We start from the raw sequence: 15,384 nt of genomic DNA, 5'->3' as shown, positions 1-15,384 counted from the left end.
CTAATAAGCTCAGTCAGTAATTAGTTATATTATCATAAATTCAAAACTATTAAATAAACAACAAAAAATTAAGAAAATTTTTTGAAAATTGTTCGTTCATATTTTTTTTTCAGAAAAAAAAAAAAAGACATTAATAATAAATTTGATGATTAGATTATTTTGATGGATGATATGGATATATTAAAAATTTTTATATTAATGGAAAACAATGATAACAATAACAATAATAATGATAAATAATAATAATTAATAATAATAAATAATCTTTATCAATATTAAAAAAAAAAAAAACTTTCCTAATACATTCAAAATAACAAATATTAATATTAATTACTAATAAAAATAATAATAAATGAATAAATTGCTGATTTTGGGAAGAAATTTGTTTAAACTGTCTGATAAAAAATAGCCTATTTGATGACCTGGAATTAAATATATGTATTTTATTGAATAACTTTTAATAATAGTTATAAATCTATGCAGGAAATAATAAAATCTCGAAAATGTATCATTTTAGAAATAAAATGAACTCATTTCAAGTAAAAAATTAATCGTTCAAAAATTAAAAAATGAAATAAATTTTTTTTTTTGTTAAATGAATTAATATGTAAATCGATGAGATTAGAATGAAAAGTTAACAAATAATCCTATCGTTTTTTCTTTTTTTAATTTGAATAAAATATCAAAGAAAGGAAAGGAAAAGAAAAGAAAAAAGAAAAAAAAAAAAAAAAAAACAAGAATGAAAGCTTTTTATAAGAATGGCCTTGAAATTAAAAGATATTCCTCCTTTTTTTTTTTTTTAACACAGATTTTTTTTTACGATATCTTTTTCAAACTTTTCTTGCATTCTCAGTAATTTCAATTTTTTTCAATAAAATTAATTTCCGTTAAAAAGGAAATTAAAAATTTTATATAAATGTTTGCATCATTTTTTTTTTTTTTCAATTTATCTATCATTTCTTAGAATTTATTGAAAATTTAGAAAATTTACATGTAAATATGTATTATTTACTTATTAATTTTTTTGATGCATAAATACTTTTTTGCTTTCTTTTTTGAATTATTTATATACCTAAAAATGAGTAAATAAAAAAATATATATTAAATTTTAATTTTAACATAATAAATGATGTAGCATACATTAATTAATTTTACTGCAGTAGAAATGAAATAAATATTCAACTTTTTTTCAATGTAATTGAAATTAATTATTAATTATTACAATTATGCAATTTGTTCTCGAAAACAAACAAAATATTAGATTTGAATTAATCATTTCGAAAAAAAAAAAAAAAAAAACAAATAAAAAAAAAAAATTCTAAATTGTCAATTGTCACTTCATTTTACTTATTTCCTAAAACAGAAAATTTTTTTAAATTGCTATATAAAGCTATAAAAAAAATTTTCCTTTAACTATTAATTGCTTTAATGATTTTCTTAATGAATATTTTACTTAATAGAATTATTTTCAAATATTTTAAATAAATTTCAATTTTCAATTATTTGCAAAATATTTTTTGATGAATTCTAATTTTACGATAGTATTATTTCCTATCATATGAAACGATCAGCATCCGCATTTTCTCACATTTTTGACATATTTGCGCTTACTCATTTTTTTTTTTTTTTTCATTGCCGACCGTTCTCTTTTTTCAATTGATCAATAGAACTTAATCGATTGGAACTTAAAAATTAAATATTTATTAATTGGAAAATAACTTTTACATCATTTACAAAAATTATTAATTAATAATAGATAAATATCATATTTAGTTTCAAAATAATACTAATAAATATGAGAATATTTATAAAAAAAAAAACGAAATAATCGGACAATGAATGGCAATCGAAGAATGATTTCAAAAATATGATTTAATTTTGAAAAAAAAAAAAAAAAAAAAACTTAATAATTTAAAAAAACAAAATCATTATGGTAGCATTGTTATATGTTAATGGTTGTGAAAAAAAAAATAGTTTAATTTTAAAGAAATAAAATTCTTTCAAATTTTAAAATAAAATAAAATTATTATGAAAAATTATTGTAAACTAAGCTAATTACAATTCAAAAGATTATTGATTATCAAAAATTCTTTGCATCTTAGATAAATATATGAATTACAGTATGAGTAAATTAAATTAATCATTCATTTATGTGATAATGAACAAATTAATCACTTATCATACTGTAATCATATCACTTCTAATCACTAAACATATGAATTTTTATAATTGAAAATAATTGTTTAATGATCTGTAACAAAATTTCTAGTCATAATCAAATGAATTAAAATTTCATATTTAAAAAGATGAATTAAAGTATGATTACCTTGAAGATATAAGTCATCAAATTTCTTCCACCATTACACCATTATTTGTTATTTTTATTCAACCGCAAAATATATATTCATTTCCTGTTTAATTAATTTAATTAATTCTGATCAGTACACTGCCCTACCTATATTTAAAGTTATCATATAAAATTTAACAAAGTTAATCAAAAAAAAAATGTATTTAGAATAAACATAATATAAAACTTTTTTTCAATAAACAATTTGATAATTGTAAAGCAAAAAACAAAAAACAAAAACAAACAAACAAACAAAGCAATTAAATCTTATCTGAAATAATTTTACAAACTTTTTCCCTTCTCCTTTTTTAAAATATTAGCAAAAAAAAAAAAAACATGAAAAGAAAAAAGGAAAAGCTAAAGAAATAAATTTGTAAATAAAAAATTGATAATAATTTCAACAAAAAAAAAAAAAAAAAAATTATACCTAAAAAATTATTTAATAATTATTACATATAATATCTTAGAAAAAAAAAAATTTCCTTCTAATAATTAAATTATTTCATAGCTCGTTTCTTTCTCTTTTTTATCTTTTTAAATCAAAAAATTTATTGAAAAGATGATTTTGAAAGATAACAAAAAATAAAATGAACAAATTAAGAGATTAATAACATTTAACTTTCACTATTAAGCTGTATTGCTTATTGTTAATATTATTATCACTTTTAATTTTCAAGAAAAAAATTTTAAAAAAACGAAAACTTTCGCATTTAAAAAAATAATTATTAATTCATAATTTATAAAGTTATATAAAAAATGATTATTATAATTAATTTATAATTCAATATTTTATTTTTCTAATCATTCCTTTTCGCTTTTTTTTTTTCATTCTACTACATTTTTACAATTATTTCTTCCATTTTTCATATTTTATTACATTTCAAAAATACTTTCATCTATTTATTATTTAGTCGATGTAAAATATTATAATAAATAGTTAATGACTTCGTTTTTTTCTCAATTATTTTTTATTTTCTTTCTTTTTTTATTTTTTACTTACAATTGATAATTTTATCATTTATGATAGCGATAAACATAATTTGAATCAAATTAATGAGAAATGAAAAGAGAAATATTCTTCCGACTAAATTTTTTGGGTTTAACTTAAATTTCATAATGGAACTGAATTTATTTATTAAATTTTTTTTTTTTAAAAAAAAAGAAAAAAAGAACTCAAATTGACATATCTTTCATAAAGTTAAAGAAAGTATACAAAAGTAATGAAATTTAAGTAATCTTATAAATTTGGAGCAAATTTTATCTTTAGGAAATTTTTACAAAACTTATCCGTTTTATCCTTCTACTAATTTCTTATTGTTTTATTACTTATTGTTTATTGTCAACTTTATCTTTTTACTAACTTCTTATTGTTTCATTACTTATTGCTTGCTATCAGTTTTAACCATCTATTAATTCCTTATTGTTTTGCTACTTATTGTTTTATTATTGCTTTTATTCATCTATTAATTCCTTATTGTTTGAGAATTTCAATAGGACGAATAAATGAACGAATGAATCAATCAATAAAGAAAAAAAAAGAGAAAAATATGAGAAAAACGATATGATAAATTCAATAAAATTATTTAAAAATTTGATTAAAAGATGAATGAATTAAAAAACTGTTCTTTAAAGCTTAAAAAATGCTTTAAAATGCAATGATTCATCGGTTGAGAATTTCAATAAGATGAATAAATGATTGAAAGAAACGACTGAACGGATGAACGAATCGATCGGAAAGAAAAAAAAAAAAAACAAAAAAATATTGTATAATATTTACCTGTAACTAAATGATATTATATAAAATTTACCTTAACTAAGTGATATAATATAATATTTACCTGTAACTAAATGATATTATATAAAATTTACCTTAACTAAGTGATATAATATAATATTTACCTGTAACTAAATGATATTATATAAAATTTACCTTAACTAAGTGATATAATATAATATTTACCTGTAACTAAATGATATTATATAAAATTTACCTTAACTAAGTGATATAATATAATATTTACCTGTAACTAAATGATATTATATAAAATTTACCTGTAACTAAATGATATTATATAAAATTTACCTGTAACTGAATGATATTATATAATTTTTACCTGTAACTAAATGATATTATATAATTTTTACCTGTAACTAAATGATATTATATAAAATTTACCTTAACTAAGTGATATAATATAATATTTACCTGTAACTAAATGATATTATATAAAATTTACCTGTAACTGAATGATATTATATAATTTTTACCTGTAACTAAATGATATTATATAAAATTTACCTGTAACTAAATGATATTATATAAAATTTACCTGTAACTGAATGATATTATATAATTTTTACCTGTAACTAAATGATATTATATAAAATTTACCTGTAACTGAATGATATTATATAATTTTTACCTGTAACTGAATGATATTATATAATATTTACCTGTAACTAAATGATATTATATAATTTTTACCTGTAACTAAATGATATTATATAAAATTTACCTGTAACTGAATGATATTATATAATTTTTACCTGTAACTAAATTATATTATATAATATTTACCTGTAACTAAGTGATATTATATAATATTTACCTGTAACTAAGTGATATTATATAATATTTACCTGTAACTATACGATATCATATAACTGTTACCTGTAAACAGTTAATTATTCACTGAATGAAATAAGAAATGATAAATGAAAATGATATAAAATAGAAGAAAGATGAAAAGGTATCATTTTAATAGTAAATAGAGAAATATCACTTCATTTATTACCAATTATTTATCAATTTGTTGAAGGCGAAATATCATTTCATTTATTATCATCTACTTATCATTTAGTGGCACTGAAATAGTACTTTGTTTATTATCATTATCATTTAGTTTATTATTCACTGAAATAGAAATAACACATCATTCATTTATTACAATTAACTTATCATTTGTTAGGGAGAAATAATTATTTTATTTACTATCAATTACTTATCACTCATTATGAGTTATCATTTGTTAATGCAAAAGTATTATTTATATCATTTTTTTTTAATTGCAAACGATTTTAAACGAATATAGGAGAAATATGAGATTTTATAGATAATTGCTACACAAAATGAATTTATTTGAAAAAAAAAAAACGAAAAAAGAATGAATGGAAGATATTATTGGAATTAAATTTAAAAATGATAGTTACTTTCCTTATAGATAAGTAAATATAAGTCATATTTAGCATTTATATAAAGCAGTAAAAAGAGAGCAATCGATAATAAATGATTATATCAGTAAATGATAACATCACCATGCATTTAAAATGATTTTCTTATCAGCAAGATTTTTCTTTTCTTTTTTAAATTGTTAAAATAGCTAAAAGTGAATGAATGATTAGAATAGCATAATTTTAAAATATCAGAAAGAGGAATGATAAGATAAATATTAAAAATTTATTTCAATAATATGCAATAATATAGTTATTATCATATACTTATTACTACTATTATATGGCTGTAAGGCTAGATATAAAAGTAAATTAACTAAGTAAATTGAATTAATATTAAATGATACGCTTAACTTACATTTGACGTATTCACGTATGATAAGTAATATGTTAATACGTAATAATATAACTATCATATTTTAATATAACTTCTAAGAATTTTTAATATAACTATAATTTAATGTAATTTTTAATCATATTTTAATATAACTTTTAAAAAGTTATTATAATACTTCTTGCTTCTATGATAAAAGCATCAATATATTTAGTTATTAGCAATTCGTAATTAATTAATTAAAAGTTTATTTTAAAACGATTCAAATGAACAATACATGAGCAGATGTTTAGTCATTAACAATCAACTAATTAATTAATTAAATGTTTTAAAATGACCCAAGTGAACAATAATATATTATCAGTTGCATTCATTGTAAAAAAAAAAAAAGTTGCTCTGACTAATAAAATTAATGCAAATAACAAATTATGCATAAAATATAATTTATAAAATTTTGTAAAACGAATTTACCTTTGATTTTTAATTAACCTAAAATTTTAACTTTGTTTGTCTAGTCATTGATCCATTTTTTACCTAATCACTTTTTTTTTATTCATACATTTAAATTATCCAATTTTATCATTTAGTTATCATTTTATTTTCTATTTATGATTATATGTATGATCTAACTTAATGACAAAAAATGTGGCGAAATGATCAAATAAATAAATATAAATCTGAAAATTTACCTTTGTTTGCTTTATTATTGAATCCTTTCTCACCTAATCATTTTTTTATTGACACATTTAAATTATCAAAATTATCATTTAACTATGATTACACCTATGATCTCACTTAATGACAAAAAATATGGCAAAATGATCAAATAAATAAATAAATATAAATAAGAAATGGAATATATTAGTGGTAAAATCTAGCGATTGAGGTTAATTGAGCTGAATGAGCGCAAATATGCCAGATCTTATCAGTTATCTTTTCATCACTACAATCACTGATGACAATATGCCACAATTTATTAACTACCATTTCCTGATGACAGCTCTAAATTCTTAAATGTATATGAAAAAAAAAAAAAAAGAAGAAATAGAATATAGTATAACAATGATAGTATATTTGAAATTTTTTTAGAATTATTTTTTTCAAAAATATTAATTGCTTTTTTTTTTTTAAATTTTTTTTTTTCAACTGATAAAATAGAAGAGAGGAAAACCTTAAAAGAATAAATAAAAAGAGAAGAAAATTTTAAATGAATAAATAATTATAAATTCAATATTTTAAAATTTTTAATAATGATAGCAAATGGAAGAGAAATGAGGAATAAAAATAGAAAAAGTTTAAAGATTGATTTAAAATTAATATTAATAGTTAATATATTTTTTTTTTCTTGAAATTTCTTAGCAAACACACAGATTTAAATTAATTTCATTTTGATATCTCTCTCTCTCTCTCTTTTTTTAATTGGAATATATTATTTACTCATTTTCTAGAATATATAATAATGTTTTTTCATTCGTTTCTTTCTTTTTTCTTTTAATGAATTTTAACGATAAATAAAATTATATATAAATATATTAAATTTCATAAAAATATTTTTCAATTTCATATTAATCAATTATTTAATAAATTTTATAGTTATTAGAAGAGATAACAAAGTAAAGAGAAAGTATAAATGATCAACAATTTTTTGATATATTATCATACACAATGCAAAATCTTCAACAATTATTTATGCATCATTTAATCATTCAAGGTCACTAAGGTCATCCAACTAATTTTGAACGAAACATTCAACATAATGCAACAATAAAATTATTATCATATCATAAATTATCACTAAAAAAAAAAAAAATTCGTTTTCTTTTTTTTGCTTTTCGAAAATAAAAAAAAAAAATTATTATTATTATAAAATGAGAAAGTAAAATTTAAATTTTGAAAGGAAATGAATATTATACAAAATGTTTATTCATTTCATTTCAGATGACAATGACAGGATGATCGATGAAGAGGAACGGATTAAATTTCACCATTTCTAAACTTCTCCAATAATCGCTATTCGATAAAACCTTCACTTTATAATCGCATTTATTACTGTTAATGATGCGACAAAATCCGATATTTGATATTATTTACTTAATTCTTTCTTTTTTTTTTTAAAAAAAAAAAAAATAAACTTATGATTGTTTATGTTTACTTGTGATTAATTATGTTTACTTATGATTATTTATGTTTACTTATGAATATTACAATGATTTCTTTTCATTTCTTTCTTTTTTTCTCCTAGATTAATAGCATAAGTATTATATAAGTGAATTTATTAGCATTAAATAAGTTAAATACTTTTCATTTCATTTAATTATTTATCTAAAAATCTTTCACTCCTCGTTTGATTTTAATTGCAAAATTTAAGATAAAAATTATTCTAGCTTATAAGGTAAAAAGTTAGTAGGAAAAGTTATAGCAATCAAAAAATTTTTGCAAATTTAATAAAATGAAATGAATGAATCAAAAAATTTGTAAAAAAATCATTAATTATGCATCATTTATCAAATAGAATGTTAATAACAAAAAGAAAAAAAAAAAAAAGATTAAACTTAAAATTAAAAAAAAAAAAAAATTTTTTTTTTCTTTTATGTTTATCTAAGCTATATCAAATATTGCATTTGAAAAAGTGGAGTGAAAATAAAATTAGAATGAAATTTTTGTTAGAAAAACAAAAAAAATAAATAAATAAATAAAAATGATAATTTAGAAATTTTCAATTTTTAAAAAAAATTTTTAAAAGCTAAATATTAAGATGATAGTCTTATTATTATTATTATTATTATTATTATTATTATTATTATTATTATCATATTCTTTTTTCTTTAGAGAAAAATAAAAAATGAATAAATGAGAAAGTAAAATTTAACTTCTCAATTAGTAATGTAAAATAGAAATTAATGCTAAAAAAAAAAAGAAGGAGAAGACGAAAAAGTATTCAAATTTCAACGTATCATCAATCAAATCTTATCCTTTCTTCTATCTTTCCTTTCTCTTTTCTCTTATAAATATTTATTACATTCGCTCTGATTTATTAAAAAAAAAAAAAAAATCTTTTTCTATCAATTAAATTTAAATTTAAAAAAAAAAAAAAATCTCTTTTATCAAACAAATCAATCTGAAATACAGTAAAATATAATTGAGTAAAATGTACAAATCTTTTTTTTTTTTTTTTTAACTTTTGAATAAGCTAACATTTGCAAATTATTCAAAAAATTCTTTAATTTTTCATTTCAAAAATTTTCTTTCTTTTTTTTTTTTTTTCTTTTGTCATTCAAAAATGTCAAATATTTATTAGCATAATTAGCATTTTGCAATGTTAACAGTGGCTTAATTTAAAATGCAAATTATATGATCAATTTTTGAAAATTATAATTTTAATCTCAAAAATATCTGAAATATATATATGTGTTTGTAAAAATATTCGACGTAATAAAATGGTTGTTTAAAAAAAAAAAAAGAAAAAAGTGAAAAATGAAAAAGATGAATGAAGGAAGAAGATAAATGGTAGAAAATCTCGTTGAAATGTCATTCGATGGATCATTTCATTTTTGGGATAATTTAAAAAATGGAATAGAGAAAGACAGAGAAAAGCAAAGAAAGAAAGAGAAAGAGAGAGAGGGAGAGGGAGAGGGAGAGGGAGGGAAAGGGGGACAAATGAAAAAAAAGAGAGTAAGAAAAAAGAAAACAAGAAAAATTTAAATATTCGGCAAAATCTGACATACCAAGAAAAAAAAAGATAAAAAATACTATCATTTGTATTTTTTTTTTTTTTTTGTCTAAAATAATACCACAAATAAATGTATAAAAGCTAATGTGTAATTTATAATAAATCAATAAGTCAATAAATAAAATATCTTTAATAATTAAAATAATTCATAATGCTAATTTTATTTATAATAAATCAATAATTAGCTAACAATCAATATCATTCAAATTATGTAAATAAATTTTTAATTACAAATATTTGCAATTGTATGAAATATAATGGAAGAATAAACTTTTTTTTTTTTTTTAAATCATAACTGAACTAAATGAAATGAAGAAAACAAAACAAACAAAATTGAAAATGAAAAAAAAAGAAAATGAAAGTATGGAAGTAATGAAAAAATTAATGGAATGTAAATGAATTAAATTTAAATTAATAACAACATATGAAAGAAAAGAAAAGAAAAAAGAGAAAAGTAAACTTAAATAAAATTCAATGTAAAAAATTTGATATAACTAATCGATGGATATATTAAGTGGATTAGATGAGAATTAATTCTATGAAATGTACACTGATCTTTTCAATGAATTTATACACTTTTAGAATATGATGGTTGGCTAGTCAGTTAGGATATTTAATTTTCAAAAATTTTACAACCAATCTGAATTGCAATTTGCCTTCTTTTCATTCACATAAATATCAAATCGTTGTAATAGCAATAAAATGTAATATTTCTAAGTTTACATTTTCATTTATTAATCAATCAATTTATCTTATACTAAAAATATTATTGAATAAATAAATTATCACAAATTGAGGAAAAAGAAAAAATGTTGCGTAATTAATTAAAATTACATTAAACAAAATAATCGTATCATTGACTGCATCCAATAAAATTATGGTTGCAGTTGCAGTTGCAAAATTTGTAACTGCAAATGCAGAATTCTTGTTGCAGTTGCATAGTTACAGTTGCGATTGCATAGTTATAATTGCAGTTGCATGATTAAGTTGCAGTTGCATGGTTAAACTGCAGCTGCATGGCTATAATCGCAGTTCAAAGTTATGACTGCAGTTACGGAGTTATAGTTGCAGTTGCAGAATTACAGTTATAGTGACACAATAATTTTACAATATTGAAATGATGCAAAAGGATACTGCAGTTGCGTGCTGCGTGATGATAATACTGCACCAGCGTGGTAATGATACTGCAATTGCGTGGCAATGATACTGCAATTGCGTGGCAATGATACTGCAATTGCGTGATGATGATACTGCAGACTGCAGTTGCATGCTGGCAAGGTGATGACATAGTGGTAGTCGTCGTAGTGGTCAGTAATAGTAGTGCTATAAGCAGTCGTAGTACTGGGTGTCGATATAGTTGTAAATGGCACCTTTCTCTTTTTTTTCTTTGTCTCTCTCTATTGTCAGTCTTTGTCTCTTCCTCTTTCCCTCTCCCTCTCCCTCTCTCTCTCTTTTTTATTATCTCACAAATTCCCGCCAGTAATTGACAAATTTAAATTTTTGAACAGTACATGTCAAACAATGATAATATCATTTAAACAATATTATGCGTACGCATTCTCTCTCTCCCTCCCTCCTTCTCTCTCTCTCTCCCTCTCTCTCTCCCTCCCTCTCTCTCTCTCTCTCCGAATTTTTTTATATTATCGTTGTAATAATGAATAGAAAGAGGGAAAAATTGAAAAAATTAGAAAAAAAAAAAAGATTAAATCCAGAAAAAATTAAACAAATAAGAAAAAAATATTTGAAATGATTTTGTAATTTTTTTTTTTTTGAAATAAAAAAAAAAAAATGAAAAAGAAGAGAAAAAAAGGTATAATTTGATTGAAATTTAGTGGAAAAATGCTGAAAATTTTTGATTAAATTTTTAGAAGAAATGAAATTATATTTATTACTTTGAAAGGTAAAAAATCATTTAATAATTACTTCTCAGGTAAGCAAGAGAGAGAGAGAGAGAGAGAGAGAGGGAGGAAGAGAGAGGGAGAGAGAGAGATTAAATGAACCTATAAAAAGATAATAATTAGCTTTTTTTTTTTTTTTTTTTCTCCTTTTTACATAAATATATTTTTGCTTTTTTCAATTTTAAATTAATAAAAAAGAGAGAGGAAAAAAAAAAAGAAAAAGAAAGAAAGAAAGAATTGTGTAATTTTTTACCTTATTTATTAATTTACTAATTATTATCATTCATTATTATTAGTATAATATTATTGATTAGTGATAGTGATATAAAAGGATTATGGAGATTATTTATAATGATAATGATAATGATAGTGATAGTGATAAGAATGATAATGATAAGCGATAAAGTTTTGAAAAAATGATGATTATATGAGAGAGAGAGATAATAGAGAGATTATAAAAGAATATGGCCTATAATGAAGTAAATTCTTATGGATCAATGATAGAAGAAAGATTATGAAAGTTTGCTTAAGTTGTAAGTAAACAAAATAAACAATGAAAGAAGAAAACGGAGAGAGAGAGAGGGACGGAGAGAAAGAGAGAGAGAGAGAGGGAGGGAAAAGGGACTTTATAAAAGATATAGCAATCAACCAACTAACAATAAATTTCCAAATGTATATTATTAAAAGAAGGTTTTTGAGAGAGGAAATAGGTGATAAAGAAATCAGTGATAATATCAGTAGGAAAGATTGATTGATATTTATGATTGGTATACAGCTTTTAATTTAAAATATTAATTATAAAAATGAAGTTTAAATTTTATGAAAAAATTATTTCGTTTAATTTTAGATAAATAAACATATCATATTGTTATTTAATGATAAGCATATCATTATCATTACTTAATATATGTTATCACTTAGTGATATATTCATTTTATCATTATGTAATTCCTCTATTACTATAAAAAGGAAAGTGAAGAAAGGGAGAGGGAGAAAGGGAGAAAGAGAGAGAGAGAGAGAGAGAGAGAGAGGGAAGAAATATTTGTTTGAAAATTATATATGAATAAATAAAACAATTAAAATACCTATGTTAAAATTTTGTATATTAAAATTAAAAAATAAAAAAAAACAATTTTATTTATAACTTTTTTATGATTTGTTCATATATATATATATTTAAACTTTAAAGTTTAAATTTAAACAAAAATATCATTAATATATTGTTAATATAATTAATTTTAATGTTAATATTACTTTGTGTAAAGTAAGTGAAAATATTTAGATGAAAAATTATAACAAAAAAAAAAAAAAAAACGTTGTAATAGAATACATATATATACAAATTACAACCATTTTTCTTTTTTTTTTTTTTTTTTTTTGCATAAATTTTATTTGTTGTAAATAAAAAATTTGAAAGGAAGGAAAAAAGAGAGAAAAATGAAAGGAAAGATTGAATTACAATAACATTACCTATTGATGATGTGAATGGTAGTAAAAAAAAAAATTAAAATGAATTTTAGTTGAAATGTGGAAGAGAAGGAAAGAAAAAAAAAAATGAAAAATAAAATAAAAAAAGAAGAAAATTACATTTTAAAATTTAAGAAGCAAAAATATTTATTTTGTTGAAAAAATTTTTTTTTAAAAAAAAAAAAAAAGAAAAGAAAAATTAGAAAATATAATTTTTATCATTTACAATAAATGAATATTTAGTCAATCCTAAATGAACATTTCTGTTGTTGTTTTTTTTTTTTTTTTTTTTTTGTTATTATTTAATATTTAATAATTTAATTAAGAATAAAATTAATATTTTAATTAATAATAACAACTGATTAGAATAAAAAAAAAAAAATGAAGAAATGAAAAATGGAAAGAAAAAAGAGAAGATGATAAAGTATAATTATCATTTAACCAATGATAATTTTGATAAATTTAAAAAAGAAATATTTTAGTTATCTATTTTCAAACTATATAATATTTATCGATTGATACAAATTTAAATCAATCATTTCCAATTAATATTATTCATTATAGTTTCATTCTTTCATATAAACATAAAATTTCATATATTTCTTTTTGTTTTCTCATTAATTTACTGATAAATTTGTTTATAATTAGAAAAGAATTAATTTTTGTATGGATGAACAATTATAAATATTTTTAAAATAATAATAATAATAAACAATTATTAATATTTCTCTTGAAAGAACTCAAATTTATACGTTTTCATTAGCAGTGATAATATTGATAATATCTTATCACATATCACTCACAATATTGCATAATGATAATTTGAAATATTTGTTGAAAAATAAATTAATTTGTAAAAATAGTTACTAACAAATATGATAATATAATAAATTAATCAACAATAATGCAAGAATATCTTAATAATACTAATAAAAATATATATTTGTAATAAAAAAAAATATTCGAATAATTTTTTTTTTGCAATATTTTAGGATGAAATTTTAATATGACATTTGAATTAAGACAAATCGATATAGCATCATTTCATTTTTTAATAAATATTTTATAAGCTACTTTTTTTTCTTTGGTTTTAAATTTCATTTAATATTTATTTAATCTAAATTTGTGATAAGAAAATTTTTAATTTACAATGGATGATATTTTTAAGCTATTATTATTACTTTACAATGTTACTTCACTAATTCATTACTTTACAGTGTTACTTTACTATTTCATTACTTTACAGTGTTACTTTAATAATTCATTACTTTACAATGTTACTTTAATAATTCATTACTTTCCAGTGTTACTTTACTTATTCATTACTTTACAGTGTTACTTTAGTAATTCATTACTTTACAATGTTACTTTAATAATTCATTACTTTCCAGTGTTACTTTACTAATTCATTACTTTACAATATTTCCAAAAAATAAAAATTAAAAAAAAAAAACAAATATCATTTTTCATCAAGCAAAAAGCAATCGATTATTGTCGCATTAATGATTAATTATTTACAAAGATTTCAATTTATATAAATTTCTTTTTCAAATTTCTTTTTTAATAAAAAATTTTGCAAAAATAAAGGAAGAAAAGGAAATTGAAGAAATGAGCCATTGAATTTAATGGATGAAATTTATCAGCAAAGATAATCGATCATTTCAAATTAAATTCGAGGATGATAAATATAATTAAATTGTTAACTACCATCAAAAATAAACAAAATTAACAGTTCACATTAAAAAACAAATTTTTTGAAAAGTTTGTATAAAGTAAAAACCAATTTTAAATTCTTTGAAATTTTTGTGTCTTCTTTTCTTTTCTGATATTTTTTCCAAATTCTTTGTCATCCCTTTTCCACTTTTTTTTTCCTCGATTAAATCAAATATTTGATATTTATTTTTTGAAATATTCAAATTCATAGAATTTAATTGTAAATCAACGTAATGTTCAATGTGTATAAACAGATTTGTTTACAGTGTTTTTTTTTTTTTTTTTTTTTTTTTTTTTATTTCAAAGCTGTGTAAAAATTTAAATACTTCAAAAGTAATCTGTAAAAGTAATTATTGACTTTATTGGCTTTCTTTTAATTTCTTTTTTTTTTCTGCTTATCATTTTAAACGATGAAATACCAAAGTAATATTTTAATTTGGTTATAGCCAAAGTAGAAATTAATTTACTTATAGCCAACAGAAATTTACGATTATTCAAATTGTTAATCTTATTACTTACAAAATTATATAAATAAATGATTCGATAAATAATTATGAATTACTATTATAATATTTCCATATTATTACTTCATTGGATTGATCCAAATTTAAATTAAAACAAGCATAAAGTATTATTTAAAGAAACAATTAAATTTAGCTAATTA

Source organism: Brugia malayi (assembly GCF_000002995.4).
Source record: "Brugia malayi strain FR3 genome assembly, contig: Bm_v4_Chr4_scaffold_001, whole genome shotgun sequence".
NCBI classification, from domain to species: Eukaryota; Metazoa; Nematoda; class Chromadorea; order Rhabditida; family Onchocercidae; genus Brugia; species Brugia malayi.
The sequence above is the reverse complement of the archived record's forward strand: the minus strand, read 5'-3'. Positions refer to the sequence as shown.